Here is a 12918-nt window from a genome sequence, read left to right as displayed (position 1 = left end):
TTACCCGCCTGGCAGTTAAGAGGTTTTATTCCCTCCCTAACTTCAGGGGAAAATCCCTACCTGGGGAAACAACCTTTCTCAGAGAGGTGACCTTGGTTAAAACACATAGTGCCAAGAAGGTGACCAAACATATTAAGAACAGTATGCCATATATGCCAGGTCCCTTGAAACAGCAAGGATGGACCAGCTCCCGGCAATATCCCCTTCTAGATTGCTGTGATGCTTCAAGGAAATCATGTCCACTATTATAGATAACATTTCTAGTGAAAGACACCTACCTAACACAAAATGTTTCCCCAAATAGCTCCTGGATTAAAATTTTCAACATTAGGTGTCCTCATTTGACTTTTGGCTGACTATTGTTAAAATGTAAATTGCTTACCTTGGTGGAATAATATTAATTAGATGAGATTTTGTCATTTAGCAACCACTAGCCACCCTAAAATATAGAACAAGTAAATTCTGAATTACATTTAAAATTGAGAGGTTCTGTACTATTCATGTGGGGCAGGCCAGGTTAGTTAGAAGAACTGGTTAGAAGTGTACAAAGGAAGATAGACACAGAGCAGGGAAGTGAGGACACTGAATGTTTGAAACCAGAAAAGCGAGAGGGAAGTTTGTGAATGACAAACTTCGATGACCCTGAACTGGGAAGATCTGGGGCTAACTCTGGTCAGTGAAGTGAAGCAGTCATGCTTTTAGTCAGCATTAGTTAAGTACCTTGTGAGCTAGACAACTGTCATATATTATACCACTTAATCCTTAGAGCAACTCTTGATGTATTATTATCCTGATTTGATCAGAGGGAGAAAGGTAATTCACAGGTGTTAAGTTCCTAGGGAAGCATCACAGCATAATGATTAGGACACTGAGTCCATAGAGAGGCAGGTGAGTTAGAAACGCTGTTACAACAGGGACCAGCCATGGGACCTCGGGCAGTTACATACATCTCCATGCATCAGCTTCAGGGATGATAAAATAGGGATGATAAAAACTGTAACTGTCCTTTAGGGTTGTTAGGATGATTAAATGAATAACTATCTACAAAGTGCTCAGAATACTGGCATAAAGTGGAAACTAATCACAGATAAGGATACTACACAGTGATAGGGGGAACCAGAATTTTTAAAGCTATTAAAAGTTTATATATATCTTGATATATTTTCACACACTGAACACACTCATGTAACCAGCATCCAGACAATGAAACAGAATTTTACCGGTACCTAGAAGCCCCCCTCATACCTGTTTCCAGTCATATCCTCACCCCCTCCGAAAAGTCCGACTTCTAACAATAGAATATAGCCTTTTCAGCTTTTGTAATTTATATAAAAGGAATCATACAATCTAGAACTTTTTGTATCTGGCCTCTTTCACTCAACATTACCTCTATGAAATTTATTCATGTTGCTGTGTGTAGATAAAAATCTTTATTCTCACTGTTGTTGGGTATTCCATTTGTAAATTTGCTGCAATTTATATATTCTATCTACTGCTGAGAGGCATTTGAGTAGTTCCTGGATTTAAGCTTTTAACAATAGTATTGCTATAAACATTCATCCAACACTGTTGGTGAGCATGTATACTCATTTTTATTTGGTATATACCTACAAGTGGAATTTCTGGCTCATCAGGTATGAATATAGTCAATTTTAGAATATAGCATAAAATAGAAAACAGTTGTATAATAAATACTCTCATTGGTAGAGTATGGGAATTTCACTTTTTGTGTCTTTTTCACTGTTTTGGAGGTTATAGAATGATAGTTCACTGTGGTTTTACCTTGCATTTTCTTGATAATTAATTAAATTGACCTCCTGTTTATTGGGCATCTGGGTATCTTCTTCAGTAAAGTAACACTGATATTTTTTCTAGCTCTTATATTCCCACTTTAAAAACAAAAACAAAACCCCAAAAAACTGTCTTTCCCAAAAGCTTTTCACAGTATTACAAGTCCTAACTTAGAAACCAAAGGTATTCACTATTTTTATTTGTATCCACTGTTTTTCTTTTGTAATTTAGAGAATTATCATCTGGTAATGGAGGGGACAAAGTGGGTCTTACATAAAGAACATTTTTGTTCTCCCTTGTGCCATTCAAAGTGAGATTAAAAACTTATCTTGGCTCCGCAGGCCAGCTCAGAGCTCAGCGGATGGAGGAGGGGAAACAATGAAGAAAGCTGACCTACTTCTGGAGGCTCCATGACACCATTTACAGTGACTGCAGGTGCTTTCAAGGCATTTAGATCTGACACTCGGCCAGGTGTGTGTGTGGGGAGGGGGAGGGGGAAGAAGGCTGGGTATATGTGTGAGAATAATGACAATACGAAAGTCTGTGAGTATTCTATATTGGAAAACATAACGTAGTTTTGATTTTTAAGTTTTACTTGCACTGTTAACACATACAGATGTACCTGTTTTCTGTACTTCCTCCAAAACTTTTTGCAGTGAAACTAAGTCGGAAAAGTTACTATTATAAGATATATCACTTGTAAAACACTTAAGTTGTTCCTGCTTTTCTATTTATGAGGGTTCACAGGAATACCACCCAATCCCTTAACATAACTTGAATTTCTAAACAACAGAATTTTTATCATTCAGGATACAAATTTTAATTTTTAAATTTTTTCTTGCCTTTCTGGTAGAATACTAAACTTCTCATCATTCCCATAAAAAGAGTTGCAGCTACGAATATATCTTTTTGGCTTATGTTCAAAACACATAGTTTTTCTTCCCCTGGATTTGAAAGAAATTTCTTCCTTAAGAACCTTTCTCAAATATAAATTTTTAAAAATTATTTTTTTCATTTGGGAAAGTTGAGTAGGAAGATACAGTTTGAATCATCTGTGCGGATTTGAACATTGCTGAAAACAAAATATATTTTAAAGGTTCTAACTCTAGGCAGTCCGCCCTATTCTGATCTTTCCTTGTCTTCCTCTCTATTGACGCACTAAGCTTTAAAAACAAAGAGCCCCTTGACGACTGCCATGTTTTTGGAGGCTAACATGTCCTCTGGTTTGTTACAGCTACAAGAATTTAACCTACAGCGTCTGGGCTGTAGGTTAAAGATTAATGAATCTATTCACAATTGGAGAGACTATCTTCCGAAACACGGCTTGGGTAGTAGAAAGCCTATTAAACAAACCTCTCCTTCATTAGGAATTTAGAATCAGCAAACAGAATTTCCACTGCTCACAGCATCTGGTATTCTGGCCACTATTCACAGTTGGTGGCCAACCCCCAAAGCAGTCTCTGCCCCTGGTGCACTCCCAGCATAACGCTGGGCCTGGAATCACCTGGACAGATGTTCCTGAACTACTGAAGCTGTTTGTTCTGTTGCCAAGAGTAGGAATTGATGCTAACTATTTTGCTCCACAGGTTTGGTTATATTGCATTCTTACTACAGAGAGGCCTGCTGTTATGCTGATGCTGGAAATTTTCTCTACGTTGTATTGCTAGGGAGGGAGAGTGTAATGTCCTCAGCTTAAATTTTCATGACATCTCCTTGACTCAGCAATTATAGCTACGTTTGTTTGTTCATTCAAATACCTACTACAGGCTGAGCCCTGGGGAAATCATGCCCTATAAAATAGACATAGTCTATGGATTCATGGAGCTCATAGAGAGGAAGACAAGGAAAGATCAGAATAGGGCGGACTGCCTAGAGTTAGAACCTTTAAAATATATTTTGTTTTCAGCAATGTTCAAATCCGCACAGATGATTCAAACTGTATCTTCCTACTCAACTTTCCCAAATGAAAAAAATAATTTTTAAAAATTTATATTTGAGAAAGGTTCTTAAGGAAGAAATTTCTTTCAAATCCAGGGGAAGAAAAACTATGTGTTTTGAACATAAGCCAAAAAGATATATTCGTAGCTGCAACTCTTTTTATGGGAATGATGAGAAGTTTAGTATTCTACCAGAAAGGCAAGAAAAAATTTAAAAATTAAAATTTGTATCCTGAATGATAAGGAGGTGAAGGAGGTGGCAAGAAATAGGTAGACTATCAGATGTACATTTTAACAGAACTTTAGTGCTTTAAAGGAAATATGCAGTGATAGTGAATACTAAAGCTGGGGATCCAGTTAGAATCGATAGAGTGGTCAGGGAAGGGCTTTCTGACTTTGCAGAACTGGTAAGAACTACATGTAGCAGAAGCATGGCATTCAAAGGGAAGAGAAGAACAAGTTGAAAATGGGGATTTATCATAACTGGACAGCGCACAAAATGATTGCACAGAGCTATTTAACATGGTGTTGTTTATCATACTGAAAGGCTGAAAAAATAGCCTACATGTCTAACAATAGGGGATTGTTAAATAAATTAAGGTTCATGCTTACAATTTAAAAGTGTGCACTTATTAAAAATAAGATTGAAAATGTATGGTAGTAATGCCTAGTGGTTCTGAATATAGATTCTGGAGCAAAACTGTTTAGGCTCATACTGAGGTTCAGCCACTTTGTAGCTGTGCCAACTTGGGCAAACTGCATACCATCTCTTTGCTTTAGTTATTTTATCTGTAAAATGAAGATAATAAAGGAGAGGGCTATTTTGAGATTTACACGAATTAATATATGTAAAGGACTAGGAAAAGGTTCTTTGTTGATGAAGTAATATTATTGTCATTATCATCTATATTTGTTGGCTGAGAAAGCTGGCCAATGTGAATTCTAAAATGTAGGCAATACAACTATACCAATAAGATGTATAACATGTCTTTAAAAAGTCCTCCTACATAAAAATGACAAAATGTAATAGAGAGTTTTAATGGTGGTTATAACTGGCTGATGATTTTAATTTCCTTTTTATTTTTCTGTATTGTTTGCATTGCATTTCTACAATTAGTATTACTTTTATAGTCAGGTAACTAATACAGCAATTTCCCTTTTATAAAAGCACATTTCTGTGCTTCCATTCCTAAAGTCTTCCAGTGAAGTGAGTTCAAAGCCTATTTTTACAGAAAGCATATTACACAGAATATAGTGGCAGTAGCATAAGGTCATTTCTTTTCATGGATTCTCCTTTTAACTGTTTCATTCAACATTAAAAAGTGCTTTCTTTTAGGCTGAGAGAGAGGAAGGAATGATGAGAGAGAATCATTGATCAGCTGCCTCCTGCATACCCCCACCCCTGGGGATTGAGCCTGCAACCCAGGCATATGCTCTTACTAGTAATCAAACTGTGGCCTCCTGGTTCATGGGTCAATGCTCAATCACTGACCCACATCAGCCAGGCCCACAAGAATTTTTAAAACATGTAATATTCTATGCAACCAGGAGCACTGACCTCTTTTCCCTTAGATTGTTAAAAAAAAAAAAGAGCAACAGCCAACATAACAATAGTTGTCCAGTGTGAATGAATCAAAATTATACCTATTTTTTGTCAGACTCACAAAAAATACATTTTTGTGTGCCACAGAATTTTAGTAATTAGTTTATGTGAGCCATGGGTGGAAAGATTGACAATTGCTGTTCTAAGTAATGTTGCTGTGTGTGGACAGCACGGGGATGTCCATAGGCTGCAGCTTAGAGTAGGGGGAGGAAGTGAGACAGAAGATGTTGGAGAGGCTGATTTTCTGGAAGGACTTCTCTGTCATGTCCGGGGTGTTGAACTTAATCCTGAAGAGAATGAATGGGGAACCAATGAAGAACTTTAAGAAGATAAGTGATAATGATGAGATGTGTACTCAAATGAGTTATTAAAAAGAATGATACAGGTTTCTTTATGTGGAAGAAATTCAACATTCTTTCATTTCATGGTAGGAATCCTCTCTTACATCTGAGACATGGGAGTCACTGCCTGGCCAAGCTAGGGCAAACTGACTTCTATGACAGAGTCCATATGAAACTAGGAAGCTCCTCGAATGTTAATTTGGCACTGCAGTTTTGAAGAATGCTAAAGAAATTTATTTCGGCATGACTGATAAGATGTTCATATCTTGTTTACCGAGATTTAAAGATAAAAAAAAGAGATTTGAAAAACTCCTGGTGTGGTATGATTTTTCTCTTAAATTGAGATAGCAAAGTCTATATGGTATTGCAATTTCAAGCAAAACCCTCTAAAGCTGCCTCATTTAAACAACTTAGGAAGCATGTAAGTAGCAAAATGGCTTTCTTTTTAGGTAATGCCACATATACACGCATTCAAGCTCATAGCAAAACATGATTTGTGGCCTCAAAAACCGTTCCACAGAAGTCTTCATTTGCTCTTAATAAAGAGCTGTCACAAGCTCACAGTATTATTTTTCAAGTGGCTACAGGACATTTTTTGTTGATCTATCATAAAAGGATGGGCAAACCTTCACAATATTTTCACGGATTTAATTATGTGCTGCTCACAGCAGCACAACAGGAAAAGTAAGGTGGTTGAGAACAAATAAAATTGAGACCACCTAGTATTACGTGGATTACATGGGAATCCTTAGGAAAAGGCATTTCTTTTAAGGAACAAGATAATTTGAGTTGAGGCAATGAGCATGGAGGTCACGCTACAGTTAATGGGCAGACAGGTTACCAGGCACATGGAATTAATCACAATGAAGAGAAGAGGAGAAGGCTAACACCATGACCTTATGAATTCACTGAAATTAAGAATATGAAAAGGCCTATTAAATTTTATCCAACCTCCCCACTGCATCAAAGTCTTTTCTTGCAGCACATCTAACCCCTAGTTTTATTTAATTTGTTCTTCAATTATTCAGCCTTCAAGGTTTCCTTCAATATATAAGAAAATATTCTGATTCAATCAACTTAACTTGAGGGAAACAATTGATAAATTTTGCATTTTAGGATTCAGCCCTTCATAGATGTTTAATTAGTAATTATGTTTCAATGGGAGAATATGTAGAATGTCAACAAATAATGATGATCAACTTCTTGAGCAATTTTCATTTCCATATAAGTCTAAATCAGAAAACCATATGATCCAAGTAATTAAAAAAATATAGTATTGTGAGGGAACTCTGTTATCCTGTAAGTAATCAAATTATGGATTAGAGAAGCTTGTTATAAATGTCGACGTATGTATTATGTATGTAAAAGTTCAAGAGAAAAATTGGTACAACACTAGGAAGTAAATCAATTCCATTAAAATATAACAATATTCAATTTACTTTGATTCTATTATATTGCTAGCTCTTCCTCACTAAACACACTCTAGAAATCAGACATATCGTATCATTACAATCTTTTTAGAATTTCAGAAACAGGACAGAACGTAAGTATTATTGTTTGTATAACTCAGGGGCAGTGAAGCTTATTGGTAATATTTCTGCTACAGTCTATTCTTATGTCTCTGAAGTAACTTTCAGGAAAATAGAGATTTTGCAGAGCAAAAGGAATTTCTTCTGGAAAGCCTGTTGTTTTCCTGCATCCTATTATCGTTCTACATGACAAGTGTTTCGGTAATGAGAATGGAATTCTATTTAAACAAACCAACCTACTAATAAACATTCAAATGAGCCATCACTTGTTTCACTCCATTTCAGCCTTCTGGAATCTCTGATCAGTTCAACAAAGCTTTACTCTAAACCCCAAGGCTGACTCTGTCCTGAAAATGGCTGCTCCCGGGCAGACCAAAATGTTCAAGGTCATGAGGCTCCCTAGTATCCAGGATCCAAGAAGGCTTGATTCTACCTCCAGAAAACAAATGCAATGCCGGAAACAGAAAAGCACCATCCTTTTAACCATCAATGAGCCTGAATTTCTTCCTTAAAAGATTTGCTTACTGTCTTTCAACCAAGAGTTTAATCTCTGGTGAACTTGTGGCACTCACAAAAGCATATTTGTCTTTAGTAGCAAATTTTTATTGCTCATCTTACAGCCTGAACCTGTAGAAAGGGGATGGTCTTGCTCCTATAACTGCAGTTATGTTTAATTCCTAAATGTCATGGTAGGACATTTTTTTAATGTGGAATTCATAATATAGCTCTAACTAGGGACTTCCGTAATGGCCAAAAAGACTCTTGCTGGTGAGATTTCACAGAAATTAAATGAACAATTCCTAATGATTGCTCACATTACACAAGCAGAAGAGGTGACATTAGGATAAAGATAATAAAGAAAATGTACAATTATAATGCTCATTTCAGACACACTGATTATCAGATTGTTTTGAACTCCTCTCATATGTCAGCTTTGTGATAGGCACTAGGAATTTGAACATGAATAAGGCATGGCCAAGTTGTGGAGATGCTTAAAATCTATTCTCTTTAAGGTTAAGTAGAAATTCATCTGGAAGACTGAATAAGGAGTGAGGAGGAAAAGGGAGAGACCTGAGGCCATACAGGGAGCATCAGTGTTGGGGAAAATGACAGTAGCTCCCTGAGGTGATAATGAAGAAAGCCTGTGGTAGATCATTGGAGGTGAGTCTGTAACCAGTTGCTGAAAGGCCCAGTAGAACCATGTGGAAAACTTTGGACTTTACCCAGGAAGTAAGTAAGGGTGAACCATTACAGGAACTTTCAAGCCAGGAGGTGACAAATGATAACACATTCACACCATTTTTTTTCCCCTGCAACTCTGCCAAGTGCTGGAAAATGATTTCTCTACTGACCCAAATAACAGGAAAACAGCCTCAAAGTTAGGTGCTTCTTTTCTGGCGAAGAGGGTATAGTGGCAAAATTTGAATGGGGATCTATAGCTGTAGGGCCCAAAATGCTTCATGCTTCATTGCTACTCAGTAGAACTTACATAGCACAAATAAAAAAACAACAGGGGTTCTCAACCTGTGGGTCGCAACCCCTTTGGGGGTTGAATGACCCTTTCACAGGGGTCGCCTAAGACCATCAGAACACACATATATAATTACATACCGTTTTTGTGATTAATCACTATGCTTTAATTATGTTCAATTTGTAACAATAAAATTGGGGGTCACCACAACATGAGGAACTGTATTAAAGGGTCGTGGCATTAGGAAGGTTGAGAACCACTGGTTTAGGACATACCCCACCATTCTCTTTTATTTGCCCATGGTGAGGCGTTTGCCTGAGAATGTTTCATGTAATGGTCTTTCTCTTTCAGTGTTTCCACTTCTCAGGGTCACCTAAGCAGGTGAGGTTCTGTTGAGAAGCTACTGTGTTAGCATCTGTGACAGAGGCATGGTGTCTGCAGACATTCTTTCAAAGTGAAACCTGTATCAGAATGAACCAGTCAGCCCTGTAGAAGATTACTGTGGGAATCTTCTAGTCTCAAAACAAACAAACAAACGCGGGAAAAAAACCCCCAAAAACAAACCTCAGTTAAAGTAAGAATACGATATCATTTCCAGAAAGAATCTGAAATTGTCAAGCTTTTTAAATTGTTTCTCATGAGCACATACATACTATCTTTAGAAACAGGAAATCTATTTTTTTTAGATTCCTGATTATGCGTGCAGTTTTCCAAACCCCTCTCAGCAGCATGAGAATGGGCCTTGGGTCTAGAGTACTTTCTTATCAAAAAGAAAATTAGAAGTGCCCATAGCCTGTGGAGGACTTACAACCTTGTGTGGGAAATGTCTTTGTTTCAGGCTCAATGTGTACTCCTTTGTTCCGCATAAGTGTATGCTTCATATGGCAACTGGCCAACTCCATGGCTATATCTGTCCCTCGTCGGGAGGGGATGGGGTCCTTTGTTCTGTGGCACAACTGGAGTGCATGTAGGCTAGCATGTGGCTGCTGGCCATGGGCGACTGGCACCTATTACTGAGGCTGTTCTTGCTGTTTCTTCTCTATGTGAGTTAAGTGCTATTCCATCCAGTGCTTGACCACACTGTCTTTTCCTTGGTGACTCCAATACCAAGATATAGTGGGCAGCAGTATGCAGACTTCTCCTAATCATATGCTCAATGCTCAACACTGATTTTATGCTAATTTTTTAGGATATATTTTGTAGGCAACAATAATTGGCATTATTCAAAACAAAGTAAGATTACTACAGAATTTGGCTAAGAACCCAAGACCTTAGGTCATAAATTGGCCATTGCTCTTCATCAAATCTGAAAGGAAATCGTACATATAGCCCCTAAACTCCAATGCAGAACTCTCCAGTGAACTGGGAGGAGGCCCAGGTAGAACCCTTCTGGCCTAAAACGGTCCATTGAAAAAGATCTAGAGCCAGAGCCAACTGAGGGGCCACGGTAGCCAAGCCCAAATCTCAGATCTCAGCATGCTACTCCAAGGCTCTCATCCAGAGCCAGCTGAGAGCTCAGAGAGGAAGTTTGAGGAAACAACCTTTTCTGCAAAGCCTTCTACATAGATCTTCTGAGGCCAGTGCTTCAGGAACATCCCTGAAGAAATAGCACTCCCCAAAAGAAATACAAGTAAATGACTACATTTCTTCCAGAAGGAAGTGAACCACTTCCACTCTGGTTACAAAGGTCAGAAGGGAGCAGAAGGAACCCAAAGAAAACAAAGTGAGCTACTCCTGCCCAGTATATTATAAGGAAATCCATGGAAAGAGAGACTGTGATGGGCCCTCTTCCCCCTTCCTTCTCGGCTGTGGACAGTGAAACACTCCATCACTCCTATAACTCACTGACCAACATAATATCCATAAGCATGTCCACCAGGCCTCTTTGGTGACAGAGAGAAATGCCTTGATCTTGACCCATTTTTTTTTTAAGGCTAAGATGTAAGTGTGTAGAGCAGCAATTTTCAACCTTTTTCATTTTATGGTACACATCAACTAATTACTAAAATTCTGTGGCACACCAAAAAATATATTTTTGTCCATCTGACATAAATAGGCACAATTTTGATTCATTCACACCAGATGGCTATTGTTGGGTTGGCTGTTGTCATTGTTTAATTTGACAATCTAAGGGAAAAGCGGCCAATGTCCCTGACTAAATAGTCAGGTGTTACATGTTTTAAAAATTTCTGTGCACACTGGTTGAAAATGAGGATTTCCAACTGCCTTCCACTAAATTGCAGGAACATATTTTCTTAAGACTGATCTTTATATTATTATCAATAGTGATTAAAGGGCAAATCTACTTTTGACATGTACCTTTTATGTATTTTTAAGGTCTTATTTATTAATGTTGCAACTCCTAATCACTGAAATTTTTGAACTGTGGAAATAGGATAACATATCAGAATATAGGAATAAAGTCTCATTTCCCACGCTCAAATACCTCTGATTTAACATTTGGAATCCTCGGTTTGTAACATTAGTGTTTTCATACAGAAAGGGTTCTGAAGAGCAGTAATGTGTCAGTTGGTCTCTTGTCAACTATGCATCATTCCTCATCCTTGGGGAGGAGCCTGGGACTCCACTTCCTGGGACCCCTTGCCAGCTAGGTTCCAATGGGAATGATGTCAATGGAAATTACTTGCAGGAAATATGAGCACAGAAGAGAAGCAGCCAGGTGAACACTGACAGATGCCTGTGGAGACTTTGCCATGGGCTGTCTAGATAAGCACCTGTGAGTCACTTGGAAGTTGTAGACAAGATCATCAATAGTTTCTCTGTGTTTCCTGTACTTCCAACCTTCCTGAAAATCAGCAGTATTTTTCCTGGACCTTTATTTCTGCAGCCCTCCCAACAGTTATATCAGCCTCTGATTCCCTGTATTATATTCTTTTCTGCTCAAAGTACTTAGAGTGGCTGAAAACAAATGAGGATCACATTTCTCCTTTACCTGTGCAATACCCCTCTGCCTTTAGCTAACACAACTTTTTTAAACAGCAAGGAGCTAGTCTTTTTTTGGAGGCTGCTTCTGTGTTACAGAAGAGATTACAGAAAGATTGAAGATTCGTTTTCGGCCTTATTTAGTTCCCTTGTCTCATCCAATTATTTTTATTCTTATTTATACTTCATACTCCTGTCTTTGGATATTCTTGACTATCCCACATGGATGTATAATGATAATTGCAGTAGCAGTTAACATTTCTAGTTCTTAATACTTTATCTATTTGTATATATCCCACTTGATCTTCACAGTAATTTTATACCTTGAATGGTTTGGCATTAGATTTCCTCATTTTATATATGGGAAATTTGAGAACCAGAGAGGTTAAGTGATTTATTTGAGGTCACGTAGAAAATTGGGGAATGTGCTAGGACTGGAATCCAAGATTTTTGGCCATTGCTATTCCAGGATGTCTGACAGCATGCTACTCTCTCATCAAGTACGATGGCAACTCTCTACAAGTATGTTTCCTGATCTGGGAATCTTTTCTATAGGATAAGCCCCATTAATTGAGTCACCATGGCTATTCTGCGAATAGAATCCAAGTCTTTATCAATGCTTTGAATCCCATTCTTCAAATTAATATAACAAGCTCAATGGGTAACAGCAAAATCATTGGAGGGGCAACTCCGTGATTGTTATTTGGTATCCAATATATTTGGTATACTGGAAAAGTATAATAATAATGGGAGTGACAATATATCACTATCTCTGATGGCCTATCTGTGGACGATACCAATTAGTTGGTGGTATTAATACCTACTAAATGAGTTTTCATATCAGAGGAACTCCCAAGATTCTAATTGAACTAGTTGGCAGTGTCATTTGAAGGGCACCGGACTAAGAAGCAGAAGAGCATAAATGTTTGCTTACACAAAGATATGCTTTTTAGAATAAAGATATAGGAACTGGGCAATGCTAAGAGTAACAGATCATAGGCTATGCTTCAAATATGAGTAAGTGGAGAATTTGGATAGCTCTTAGGATTAATATTTTTTAATGATATAAATAAATATAACCAAGACTTTACTAAGAGAAATGCCCATTTTAGCCCCAGAAAGCATTGGTTTCTATTAATTCAACAGTTTCACCTAAGGGTAGTAAATTTTAAATCGGAAAAAAAATAAGGAAAATTTCAATAGATCAGCAAAGCAAATAGATTAGCTGTAGCAAGCACTTAAAAGCAAAGATAGACTAGGTGTTGAAAATCTGTAGAAACGTAGTGTTGACAGGTTTTAGGGC

The 12918-nt window shown here is 37.7% G+C and overlaps 1 protein-coding gene across 4 annotated transcripts in view; it reads right to left on the bottom strand.

The window, feature by feature from the left end:
- Window positions 1–12918, bottom strand: part of TRPM3 (transient receptor potential cation channel subfamily M member 3) — a 457422-nt gene that overhangs the window by 300223 nt on the left and 144281 nt on the right. The gene's annotated exons all lie outside the window — the stretch shown is intronic.

This window comes from Myotis davidii, unplaced genomic scaffold (assembly GCF_000327345.1).
Source record: "Myotis davidii unplaced genomic scaffold, ASM32734v1 scaffold616, whole genome shotgun sequence".
In the NCBI taxonomy this organism is placed as follows: domain Eukaryota; kingdom Metazoa; phylum Chordata; class Mammalia; order Chiroptera; family Vespertilionidae; genus Myotis; species Myotis davidii.
Note: the sequence above shows the minus strand (reverse complement) of the source record. Positions and strands in the feature narration are given on the sequence as shown.